Consider the following 14,165-nt stretch of genomic DNA (forward strand, 5'->3'; position numbering starts at 1 on the left):
CAGTCCTGTATTGTTGGTTTGTTGCCCCTGCCCCCTTTCCACTGCCCTCCATAGTCTGTTGTGCTGCCACTGCCCTTCCTGTCTGCCCAGTGTGGTCAAATTGTTGCCTCTGCACTCTCCTACCTGCCTTCAATTTTCAAAGTCTGTGCCCCTGGCCTCTGCCTCTCACCAGTATCCCAATGAACAACTAGATTGCTAACATTCTGTATTTATTTAAAAAAGTGTGGAAGGCCTGACGTCATCCTGATGTAATCAAAACTGCAATACCTAGAGCATTTCCTTTAGAAATTACATATATGAGAGGGTCTTATTTGCATCAAAATTATGGTTAGTGCGCTAAAAAACTAAAATGAGGACATATTTTCTGAGTTTTCAAATAGTGACAAAGAACTTTTAAATTATTTGTAATCTTTATGTTTTTTGATCCAGTTGACCACTTGATTAAATGTTGCACTTAGGGGAGAGGATGTGGTGCTACTTCCAGAGTAGCAGACTTTGCAACTGGGGAACCAGGTTGGAGTTTCTGCTTCAGCTCAACATTCTGTGATTATGGTCAAATCACTTAATCTCCCCATGTCTACAACCAAAATGAATTTGTCTTGTGTGATGTAACCAATGCTCATGTAAAGCACTCCAATACCTGACAAGTCTGCACTATATAAAACTGCAAATACACAAAAAATAAGTGTTTCGCACACTTTTGTCATTGGGCTACATGTGGGCTACATCTGGGTGATATTTGTGCTGCATTTGGGCTCTTTTGTCTCTGGTGGCCATCTTGGGAGATTTATTTGTTATGAAGTTTCCTAATTTCCTCATTTGCTGCAGTCTCCTCAGTAGGAAATGCTTTCAGTTTTTTACTTTGATTCCATCAAGAAGGTATTCAGATATGTCACACATTTGCCATGAATTCTGAATGTTAGCACTCTAGTTGCTCATTAGATCACTGTAGTAAAGCTACTGCTCACCACGGAAGTCTGCTGCTGGTATTAAAAGTGCATGTTTCAGTCTGCACATCAGAATTGTTTAATGAAACAGAAGAACATTTGAGATGTCACTCAAAATGTGCCCTAATTTTTCTTTCTTCAGCACTAATCATAATTTCTATGGCAAAATGAACCCCCTCATTGTGTTCCTTTTTAAATTAAATGTTTTAAGTGTTACCAGTTTATTCCAATCAAGATGGCTTCAGGTGTGCCATACTTTTGTCATAAGTAAGACAGTAAGCGCTCTAGTTGTTCTTAAGAACACTCTGGGACATTCTGTCATTGGGCTATACTTGGGCTACATCTGGGTGATATTTGTCTCTGGTGGCCTTCTTGGGAGATTTATTTGTAATGAAGTGTCCTAATTTCCTCATTTACTGCAGTCTCCTCAATAGGAAATACTTTCAGTTTTTTACTTTGATTCCATCAAGAAGGCATTCAGATGTGTCACTTATAGTAATCATACTTTCTATGGCAAAATGAACCCCCTCCTTTTGTTCCTTTTTAAATTAAATGTTTTAAGAGTTACCACTTTATTCCAATCAAGATGGCTTCAGGTGTGCTGAACGTTTGTCATAAGTAGGACTGTTAGCGCTCTAGTTGTTCTTTAGAACACTCTGGGAAGCTGCAGTAGAACACAAAGGAATCAACTGACAGTCTCTGCCCTTGTTGGATGTACATGTTTTACTGAGAATGTCAGACTTCATTCTCACATGACTGAGAAAGATAATGTAAATTTACAGAAAATAAGCTCTCAGTTTAGCTTATAGATCACCTTCCAAACCTCTGTGGGAAAAGCATGAGAAAATAGTTCTCTCAAACATGATTCATGATATCACAGCAGAAGGCTTTTTCACATGGTAAAATCACCTTAGAACACACCACAATTCCTAAAATGAGTATGGTACCATCAACAAATGATTTATAATGTAACTAAAGTCTTAAAACCTTCTATTAACTGCAATGCTTTTTAATGAGGTGCTATCATGTATATTGGTCCCAAGATGGCTGCCAACACTTCTTGGATGAAATACTGACAGCCAATCAGATCTCACGATGAGATGTGTGGTTAAGCTCCGCCCAGATATATCTATATTTTTAACTCTAATTTTCTTAGGAACCACTGAACTGATTTACACCATTTAAGCAAAAGGCACGAGTCTGAACTGAGGACTACCTCTTTGCCAAATTTGGTATAATTCCGTTCAGCAGTTCGGGCTGTAGCTGCGTCAACAGGTCCTATGGGAAAATGCATGGGGAAAACGCGTTTTGGGACCCCCTTTTTTCTCGGCCCCCACTTGACAAATCACTGTGAAATTTTCAGGATAGGAGCGGACCGGAGCTGGTCAAAAGTTTGGAAAATTTTGCGAAGATTCGTCAATCGGGGCCACCGTTATTCCAAATAGAATGTTGCGGATTTCCGATGGAAAATAGGTCCTAACTATAACTACCTACTGGCGACTGCCAGTAGGTAACATATATATATATATAAACTTATATATAAACTTATATCAACTTAAGCACTTTCACACAGTTTATGCCTTCAGCACGCATGCCTTTGCGTTGTAATGGCATACGTGGTAAAGAAATATGCGGAGTAAATGTTTGCGGGGTCATGGTATGTCGGAGTAATAGCACTTGCGTAAGGAAAAATGCGGGGTGATGGCATGCGGGGTTTTCACCTGTGTGATAACGTCATATATTCAGATTTGGTCTCTCCAGGGCCAGTGGTGCTGGCCCCCTTGTGCTCCATGAGGAAGAAGTGGGGGAATGGACCTACTGGAGGAACTAAGAAGGGTTCATCTGAGACTTCTGTGGACTGGCTGCCGAGTCCACTGATACAAAGGTGCTTTTGGAGTTGGCCCTCTCCGCAGGGTTGTAAGAAATTGTGTTGTTGGTTAACTGGGAGGTGAGCCCTGGTCAAGCAGCAACCAAAGTCCTTGTCAGGGTGAGGCACAGGCCAACCCTCAATTAACCTATGCTCAACCCTCTGGTTACTTGTCACAGAGCAGTCAGGCCTAATTTAGACCCAAAGTGTAAATTTGGAGCTGAAGAGGAGTTCCAACTGCAGCTGCCCCAGCTGGAACTGGCTGTCAAAGCAGCAGAGACGGAGGCGGAGAGATCATTTTAAATATGGCAGCCCTTCTGAGTATTGTTAACAGGACGGATTTCCAGCGGGCTGCATCCTCATGGAAGTCTGCCAACACTCTTCTCACATTCCTCTCAAGAAAAAGCTCCCGGTTTGAGGTAACATAGATTCTCAGAAATTGAAACTCCAGGGTATATATTCGAAGCCTACCTGGGATGGTGGACACATCTAGTTCTCTGTTTGTGTGATAGAGGACTGACTTATCCCAATTTATTGAACAGCCCAATTGAGCTCCATAATCCTCGAAAATCTCGAACACCCTAGGGAGGGAAACCTCTGGCTCGTTAATAAATAACAGGATATCATCTGCGCACAGCAAGATTTTCTCGCTCCCAACGTCCACTCCCCTCTCTAAATCCCACTATGCCCAGCTGGGCACAGATCTGACATGTCAAAGGTTGCAGACTCAGAACAAGCAGGAGGGGGGACAAGGGACACCCCTGTCTAGTTTCCCGCTCCATTGGGAATTTTGCAGAGCAAACCCCTTTAACCCTCATTTCTGCAACTGGATTTTTCTAGAGCAGTGCAATCCATGCCTGGAACTTAGGGCCAAATCTGAATCTCCCCAGAACATGCACCAGAAAGGGCCAATGAACTACATCAAAAGCCTTTTCAGCATCCAATTAGAGAAATAAGTGAGGATCTGATTTAGCCTTCACCTCCACAAGCCAAATGTGTACCCTACGCAGGTTATATCTAGTGGATCTCTTTGCCATAAAGCCTGACTGAAAATGTAGTAGTCTTGTGGCTAGAATCATAGCCAGGATCTTAGCCTCCGCATTCAGAAGGAATATTGGTTGGTAGGACCCAAATTCTGTAGCTGGCTTCCCTGGTTGGTGGATGACCACTATCATGGCTTTGCGTAAATCCTATGGTAGGATACCTTCATCCCGTGCCTCTAGATACATATGTAGAAGGTGGGTGCCAAGAAGACTGGTGTGTCTGCCGAAAAGCTCCAATGGAAGACTGTTAGGACCTAGGGATTTCCCAGAGGAGAGTCTTGTCATGGTTACCTGTACCTCCTCAATCGTAAGTTCCTCCTCCAGCTGGAGGTGATCCTCAATTGAGATGGTGGGGACATCCATGCCATTAAAGTAAGTGCCAATTTTTTGGGGCTCGGCCAAAGGGCTTGCTTTATGAAAGGTTTCATAATAGTGTGCAAAATCTTCTGCTATTGCCTTAATACTAGTGTGGGCCACTCCACTCATGGTGACTATTTTATTCACCAATCTAGCCTCAGCTTTGCGCCAGCTAAATCACGCAAGGAGCTTGCCTGCCTTATCTCTGTTTTCATAGTGGTGGTGATTTGTGGACAATAACTGCTTTTTGACTTTCCTTTGTGCCAGAGCCTGATATTCGGTTTGCAATACCTCAATTTTCCAAGCATTGAAGGGCCTAGTAGAACCCCCCTATATTGTCTTCTCCTGCTTCAATTTAGTTTTCAGGTCTTTCATATCCCTAACCTCTTTTCGCCTTTTAGGGGCTATTAAATTTTGTGCTCGGTCTCTTAGGACTGTCTTGTATTCCTCCCAGAGTGTGATTGCCGAATCAACGGTTTCCCAATTTTCAGTAAAATAGAGCTCAGAGTCCACCAGCAATTCTCGCAAGACATCCTTGTTGTGGCGATCCCAGGAGTTAAGTCGCCATCGAGATCTCCAACTCAGGGGTCTTCTTTGCACTCTTACCTAAAGTGGGTAGTGGTCAGACAGACCCCTTGCAAGGTACTCAGTTTGTTCTATCCTGTGTAACTCTCCAGCTGGCATAAATATATAGTCTATCCTTGAGAACACTCTGTGTGCCCCAGAGAAATATGAGTACCCTTTATCTTCTGAATAATGACAATGCCACAGGTCTGAGAGCCTAAGGGTACCTACAAATCAAGCTAGCAGTGTTGTTCTTGGTCCCCCCGGGGTAGGGCTAAAGAGGTCCACTTCGAGGTCTATGAAGAATTGCCAGTGCTGCCAGTGCTGGAACAGTGCTGCTGCACTGCTGCTGCGGTTTTGCTATAAGGGGCGATTTTGCAGCACTACTGCAAAACCGGCCCCGGCAAAAAAACTTGAAACCAATAACATATCTGCAACATCCCTTCCATGTTCTTCTTCCCTCCTCCCCACTCCCCCTTACCCCACAAGTAAAAACCCTTGTTAATGCAAACTCTCACTACGCAGGTAGGGTTTTAGAGGCCTGTAGCCCACCCTCTGAAAATGTAACAACTACCTAACTATTCCTGAGCCAAGTACAACAATTACTTCACAAACACACCATTTTCTACCATACAATCATCCCCTATTTCACACAAACTCCAGAATCTCTTTGCTATTAGTGTGTCACGTGCCCTTAGAGGACACACTCTTCCCATCCAGACACTCCTATCAACTTTCACCCATACTCTGTCTCATTCAAAAGAACACTCACTACCAGTACCTTCTACTCACATACACTATTTGAAGCTTCCTTGGGTAAGGAGGCCCAAGGTGTGGGGGGAAAGAAGGAAACAAGTAAGCCTCTCTTCTCAGGGCCTAGCAGTCCATCGCTGAGTGTCCCACTGGGCCATCAATTTTGAAGCATCTGCTTCGTCTCCCACAACTCTCAGTCTCAACCCCTCACACCATACTCAGTGTCCTCTTGAATACCATCTCTTTGGTTGTCAGAGCAGAAAGAGACAGAGAAAAGGTCAGCAATGAGCAGAAAGAGGCAAAATAAAGGTCAGCAATGAGTGGAAAGAAGCAAGATAAAAGTGAGAAACGAGCAGAAAGAGGCACTATATAGTTGAGAAACTAACAGAAAGAGGATGAACAAAGGTCAGCAGTGAGCAGCAAAAGGCAGAATAGAGGTAAGAAACGAGCAGCAAGAGGCAGAATGAAAATCAGAAATGAGCAGACAGAGGCAGAATAAAGGTCAAAAATGAGTTGAAAGAAGCAAGATAAAAGTGAGAAACTAACAGAAAGAGGATGAACAAAGGTCAGCAGTGAGCAGCAAAAGGCAGAATAGAGGTAAGAAATGAGCAGCAAGAGGCAGAATGAATATCAGAATGAGCAGACATAGGCAGAATAAAGGTCAGAAATTAGTTGAAAGAAGCAAGATAAAAGTGAGAAACTATCAGAAAGAGCCACTATATAGTTGAGAAACTAACAGAAAGAGGAAGAATAAAGGTCAGCAATGAGCAGAAAGATGCAAAATAAAGGTGAGAAACAAACAGAAAGAGGCAGAATAAAGGCAAGAAATTAGCAGAAAGAAGGAAAATAGAGGTCAGAGATGAGCAGCAAGAGGCAGAATAAAGGTCAGAAACAAGCGGAAAAGGGAAAAATAAGTGTCACAAACGAGCAGAAAGAGGCAGAATGAATGTCAGAAAGGAGCAAAAAGAGACAGAATAAAGGTTAGAAATGAGCAGAAAGAGAAAATAGAGTTCAGAAACCAGCAGGAAGAGGCAAAATAAAGGTCTGAAATGAGCAGAAAGAGTCAGAATATAGTCAGGAATTAGCACAAGGAGGAAAAACAAAGGTGAGAAACAAGCAGAAAGAGGCAAAATAGAGGTTTGCAATGAGCAGAAAGAGGCAAAATAAAAGTCAGATGTGGGTAGAAAAAAGGCAGAAAATGAGCAGACCCGACTGAGGCACTCATGCACATACTCACAGAACAACTCAGACACTCTCACAGCAACTCACAGACCCATTCACTCATGCACCCTCTCAGATGAACTCAGACAGACTCAGACTCAGAACTTATGCACTCACTTACAGAATCACTCACACTCTCTCTCACCCACTCACAGATCTACTCAGAGACTCACACACCAACTCACTGACCCTCTCAGAGACTCATGAACCTATTCAGACACTAATTTACAACTTACAACCCCACTGAAACTCTCTCACACCTACTTACAAACCTACTCAGACACTCACTGAGACGTTCATGCACACACTCACACACTCTGGGGCATATTTACAAGCCCCTTGCACCACCAGAGCATCACTTATTTGACGCTCCAGTGGCACAGTGTACTGGCCCGTATTTACAAGGCCACTCAAACCCACCCTGTGTGGCTTTTCATGGTCTTGCAAATATGGTGCCCTTTCATGAATTATTCTGCATGAAAGAAGCAACACCCATGGATTCAGAAGCATTCCCAGGCTTACAAGTTTTGTTAACCTGGGAATAGTTTAGCTTCTAACGCCTCCCCAGGGGATTGTAAAAGTGATGCAACAAGGAGATATACATTTATTTCTCCTCGTTTTTTCAGCACACATAGAAGGAGGATAACACCATCAAAGATTGTTTTTGTGCAGGAAGGTGTACCTTCCTGCACAAAAATAATTATCCCTGCTATGCAAGCACCCTTACACCATGGTGCAAGGTTTCTGTGTTGGCATTAGGCAGCCTATTATGTGCCAACACAGAAGAAAGCACAGGGATGCATCGTATTGGTGTAAATATGAAGCATCTCTGAACTTTCCTAATGACGCAGCTCAGCGCAGCAAGATGGCTTTCAGCACCACACTGTGTCATTATCTTGTAAATATGCCACTCAGTGTCGAAGGTCAGTTGTTATAGTTAGGAAATAAAATTAAAAAAACTTACAAATACAATTTAAAAACAAAAGGGTATGTGGATGTCATAGTTAGGAAATACACTTAAAACACATAGAAATTCACTGAAAAAACAAAGGTTACAGGGACATTCTAGTTAGGAGATAGAATTAAAAAAAAAACGTACTAATTCACTGAAAAAATCATAGGTTACAGGGATGTTATAGTTAGCCTCAGATTTCAGTCATACAAAACCAGTGAAATTCGGCAGTTATAGTTACCTGAGCTAATTATAACCTATGCCCCACAATACATGCTTATGACCTCATATATTACATCACTCATGACATGGTCAGTGACATCACTGATGACACCTCAAATGACATCACTGAGGACATCATCCAGTGATTGTTAGTGCTTTCTAAAAGCTTTTATGTGTTAAACATATAGACTAAGGTACCACAAAAGTTAAATTAATATATTTTCTGTACTACTAATGAATGATTCCTTTTTTAACATAGTTTATGTGCGTCGCTGTGTGACTGTATGTGAGTGGGTGTCTGAGTGAATGTACATGTGTGAGTGGGTGTGTGGGTGACTGTATGGGTGAGTAAATAAGTAGCTCTGTGAGTAGCTATGTGGGTGGGTGAGGGTGCGTCAGTGTCTGTATGTGTGAGTGAGTAAGTGAGTGGGTAACTAAATGGCTATATGAATGAGCAACTGAGTGTTTCAGTGGCTGCATGGGTGAGTGATTGGCTGTTTGACTGAGTATTTGGTTAAGTGAGTTGGTGTGTGAGTGGCTGCATAGAAGAGTGAGTATCTGTGGGTAAGGCTGTATGGGTGAGTGAGTATCTTTGAGAGTGGTTATATGGATGTGTGAATGGGTATATAAGTGGTTGTGTGGGTGTGTGAGTGAGTGCATGAGTGATTATATGGGTGAGTGAGTGGCTCGGTTGAGAGGTTTTATGGGTGAGTGGGTTGTGTGAGTGGCTGTATAGGTGAAGAGCTGGGTGTGCCAGTAGCTGTATGGGTAAGTGGGTAGTTGTGTGAGAGGCTGTATGGGTGAGTGACTGGTTGTATGATCTGTAAGTGAGTGGTTATGTGAGTGGCTCTATGGATAAGTGAGTGATTGAGTGAGTACTTCTATGGGTCTATGAATAGGTATGTTAGTGGTTGCATGGTTTGTGTTAGGCTTGGAATCTTTGGCATGGTTTCCTCTGACTGTTTTGCCTCTACCTCCTGTATTTTTGATGCTGTGCTGGATTTTGTTTTTGCTTGCTTAGATGCTCTGGACACTTTGCTACTGCTGATCAGTGTCAAAGGGCAAGGGTTCTCTGTGTAAATTGTTATTACAATTGGTTCTCCATGATTGGCATATTTAATTTACTGGTAAGCACCTAGTAAAGTGCAGTGAGTGTGCCCAGGCCTGTAAATCAAATGCTAACTAGTGGGCCTGCAGCACTGATTGTGCCTCCCACATGAGTAGCCCTGAAAAGGTATCTCAGACCTGTCACTGCAGTGCCTGCGTGCAGTTTTAAACTACCATGTCGACCTGGCAAGTGCACCCAGTTGCCAGGCCCTAACCTTCCTTTTACTTACGTGTAAGACACCCCTATGGTAGGCCCAAGGTACCCCCATGGGCAGGGTGCAGTGTATGTGAAAGGTAGGACATGTACTGGTGTTTGTGACATCTCCTGATAGTGAAATACTGCCAGTTTTGCTTGGAAAAATATAGATTATTTGTCCCTGTCCCTTGCCCTGTGGGACACCCCCAAGAGGCCTAGGGAGTCAGAGTGTTTCTACTCTGCCCCCTTTTCTTTTTTTTAATGTTTTTTCTGTGACTCGGTTCAAGGCGAGCCACAAGATGCCTGCCAACACTTCCTGCTTTGAAGTGTTGGCAGCTAATCAGATGTCAGATCGAGATCGAGCAGGGTTGCGGATCCTCTGTGTCCCTATATATACAGCTGGAGACTTCTTTAAATTTCTCCACACTACTGAATGGATTTACACCAAATCACAAAAAGAGCTGTGTCTGTACCAACAACAAGTTTCCTGCCAAATTTGGGGTAATTCTGTTCAGCAGTTTGAGCTGAGCCATGTCTAAAGTTCCTATGGAAATTAACATGGGGGAAAACACGTTTTGGGGCCCCGCTATTTCTTGGCCCCCGTTTGATGGATCACCCTGACATTTTCAAGACAGCAGTTGAAGTGAGTGGCAAACTAGTTTAGAAAATTTCACGAGGATTCATCAAACAACGTCAAATTTACTGGCAAATTTAAAAATGTTCTTTCTATGGAAACTACATCCACACTGACATAATTCACTTCAAAATTGCACTTTATATTACTCAACTTATTGAAACACAAACCTCTCCTCACAGAAAGAAAGACAATATGAGAAGTAAATACGGTTTGCTCTAGGACTACTGAAAGTGAAAGAATACAAAACATTGGTCTAAGTCTTTTCTTGCAAAGCACCAACAAGAGTCAGGAACAAAATATATTAACCTGATCCTTCATCAGAAAAAATACTATCTGAAATACTATCTTAAGCACCTTCAACTTTTCTAACTTTGCCTTTATGCCCTCAGTTGATTTGCTGTTTACATGGCACCTAATTTCCCCATAACGTTTTCCCTATTCCATGTGAAGACAGCCACCAAGTGACTAGGCTTGGCTATAAACATATGCTTCATCTTAAATCGAATGTGCTAGTGCGTACCTACAAATGAAAGTGAAAAGCCTCAATAGACACCAGGCTTAACTGTGAAATGTTTAAAATGATATAAACATTGTTCATGTAACCCTTTTAAGGTAAAAGGGCTTATGCCCTTTAACTCAACTTTTGTAGGGAAAGAAAACATTTTCATTTAAACTTTTAACAGTAAAATCTACAGGAGCAGTGGTGTTGGTTTGTTTTACAGCCTTCCCATACGACATGGGCTGTGAATTTTGCGTTAATACTGTAATGCTGTGTGACAGACTCTCACTATCCAAGAGCTAAGACTGAATTAAACATTAGTCTATTATTATTGCTATGTTATAAAGCATCCTTCAGTAACTGAAAACATTTTGTAATGTCAAATTGTCCTTTAATACACCCTAAGGCTGATTTGTTGCATCATTGGTGGCATTTTCTTTAAATGTAATTTAAACAGCGTTTTTTGTTTAGGATATTCAGCCTGCATTACCATAATTTTTTTTTTTTTTTTCCAGCTATCACCTGATATAAATCTTTAAAAATGTTATACTTTTTATGATACTTAGTATTTTTCGCAACATTCCCCAGGTCGCAACATTTTAGATTCGCACTTCCTATATTAGAATAAAAGTCATTATTTTTCTGTCACATATTATTTAAGGTAATATTAATGTTACACGTGAAAATCATGTGCTTTTAAACTATAATGGACAGAGAGAATGTGTAGGTGCAGTTCGCAGTGCAATTAATTATTACTTATCTGAAGATAATCATACCACAGGCAGAGAATATTTTGTCGTCAAAAAATAAACTTTAGTTGCCAAGGAAACATGGGAGTCAAGGTCTCGGCATATTGAGAATCTATTCCATTATAAATGTAATGCCATGAGACAAAATCATTTATGTGGCTGATTAAATAACTCATAGTTGCTTCAGAGTAATTTGAAAATGGTGGATAAAGTGATGGAATGATCAGTGTTCGAGCCATTACCGTGATGTAATTCACAGATGCTTGCATGCTAAATACAGAAGATGAACCTGGAAGACTTTCAATAATATATCTATAAATGTAAAGCCTGAGGGGGACAAATTCACAGAAACATTTGGACCAGAGTTGACTATCCTCTGTAATCAAAATTCATATGAAATGCTGCACAAGTCAGAATCATAGTATCCTCTGCTTGTGCTCCATGAAATGAATACACTATGCATGAGCAGCACTCACTGGCATGAAAGACAGGAGAGGGTCCTCCGTTAAGACAGTGGGTCGTCGCCCCATTAGTTAAAATGCCTCCAGATGAAAAATAAAATTGGAATAGACATTATTACCATTTTATTTTTTATTGAGCCGAGCCTCAGGACGGGGGCGAGGCCGCTGCTGACCGGCTGCAGAAGAAAGGAGAATGGGCTAGGCATTTTAAAGTGCTAATGTTTCTTTGGCAAACTGTCTTCCGACAGCCAGCCAGACATGTGTACTTTAGTACGTGCAAGACAGCTGGGTTGAGATCGAGCAAAGGCCTCCAGTGCACTTTGGAGCGCTGAGAGAGCCTGCTCCATCCAATCCTGGTGGTGGTCTCATGCTGGTTAATAGCATGAGAGGACCGCCAGGGTTGATTAGGGGATTTGGCTGGGCTGAGGAGAGAAGAACACTGGGATGTAGGGAGGACATGCTGCAAGATAAGTGTGATTTATTTCATTTTTTCAAATGAATTTTATGTTTTTTATGCCCTACCTCACCGACATCCATTACATTACAGTTTTAAAGTTAAATATTTTACCTTTAAAATGATAATGTAATGCAGGTCGGCATAAATTTAGTTTATATATTTCTGCCCCATTTACCCCCCCTCCATAGCTGCCAGCCCCCACTGATGAAAGATACCCTCTGAGATACTCTCTCTGACATACTGACCAACTTTAGAAAGCAGTGAGCCACATGTTCAGGATATTATTTAAAAACAATGAAATGCTCACACCATAACATTTTGACTGATGATTGGATACATAATATGAAACATGTCATTCGATACAATCATAATCATCAGCAAGAACTGTATCCATCTTGATCAAGAGGCCTGAAGGGAAGAGTAACTGTCTTGTTGTGGTGTAAGTCTTGGTCTGTGGGGGACAAGAACAGTAGTTTTTCCCACGTGGCTATCTCTTGCAATCTAGAAACGCTTTCCAGACTGCAAAAGACGACCGATCGAACAAGATCCAGCCTTAACCAATATGGAGTAGATTTTACCTCAATTTAGAAGAACTCCCCAGGAATTAGCCACACTTTTGGTTGCCTTGAGAAAGCCCTGGGGTTGAATGCCACTGAGGGTGAAACACGTTTTTGCTGTACACATTATAAACTGAACCGAGGATTACATTGAGTAAAAGGAGCTCCTTAAAAGAACTCACATGGTCCTTGCTGATTATTATCGACTGACATTTTACACTATGTAATCTATTATCCGTCAAAATGTAAAATGTGAGGATTCCATTGCACTAGAAATGCAAATATAAACCAGCTACACAACACACTCAACAAAACTATTTTTAGGGCCATTAACGTGACTTGTTGGGGTTTTAGGTTCATCTTATCTTGTAACTTATGCAGCATTGAAGGAAAATCAATCAACTGGTGAACCTTGCTTGGGTATGGCTCGGTTACCATCATGTCCTTGGATCTTATAATTTGGTTATTTTAATGAAGACAGGTAAGAATAAAAGTCAGAGAAAAACTACCAATCTTTAATTTTATCTTTCCGATTACAACCTCAATCAGCTACGCAACACCCATTGGGCTCACCGGGCTTCAGCCCCTCCCCCCTGTTGTGTGCGTCAGCCCGGGGTGAGATAGGATTGCGGGCTGGCGGCCATCTAATTGCAGCCGCACTGAGTACTTCACAGGTCTTTAAAAGACCATTTACTTGTTAATGTGGCTTTTATTGTGTTTTCACCCCTTCTTAGAGCCGTTCTGCCTATGGGTGGAAGAATTAGCCCCCCCCCCCCCGAAATCTTTTATAGCCCCCCCGAAATTTGGCTCTAGTGGCCCACCTGACCTCAATAAAAATGCAGACATAAAGAAAGTGCCACAGTTCGAAGACAACACAAGTCTGCATGCAGACCATGTTCCTCATAGAGCTCAAATTAATGCAATGCTCTGAGGGAAGAATGTCTTTTCTCTAGCAGATGTCACGGGGTGGAGCAAGCTTTTCCAGGGTTTGGTGGGGCACAACATCCTTCCACTAATTCACATAATCTGGAGAAATTGGTTAAATGTCATGACAAACAGCATGTGTCCAAACACTAGACATGAGTCAAAATCGGAAATAAAGGAATTGCTAGTTTATAGAGGGTGGTGCATTAAACCACATTAGGTAAAAGCATACAAATGTCACCCAATATGGGGGATTGAGTTCTTCTAAAGCATTTTATCCAAATACACTGTTCTGGTTCTCTTCAAGGAAAGAAAGATCTCTTCAAAAACCCAGTTCTTACTGCAATGAATCCTGGCTCAGACAGCGCAAAGCAGAGGCAAACAAGTGTGCTGAGCTCTATAAAGTTTCGAGAAGGTGGGAGTGCATGCTACAGGAGTCAGAATCCTGCTACCATTTGGTCTCGACTGATTATCATAATAAGGGATTTTTGCTGAGCTCATCCTCTTGTAAGATTCTACATAAATCTTCATTTATACAGAGTATGTTCTCTACAGCATTCAGTGGCTGAGGGTGTCCATCCTGAATATCAAAGCTGGAATACCGAGGGAGGCAAATATCGAGGGAAAAATATCAAATTCTGAATATAGAAAG

This window comes from Triturus cristatus, chromosome 2_2, assembly GCF_964204655.1.
Source record: "Triturus cristatus chromosome 2_2, aTriCri1.1, whole genome shotgun sequence".
NCBI classification, from domain to species: domain Eukaryota; kingdom Metazoa; phylum Chordata; class Amphibia; order Caudata; family Salamandridae; genus Triturus; species Triturus cristatus.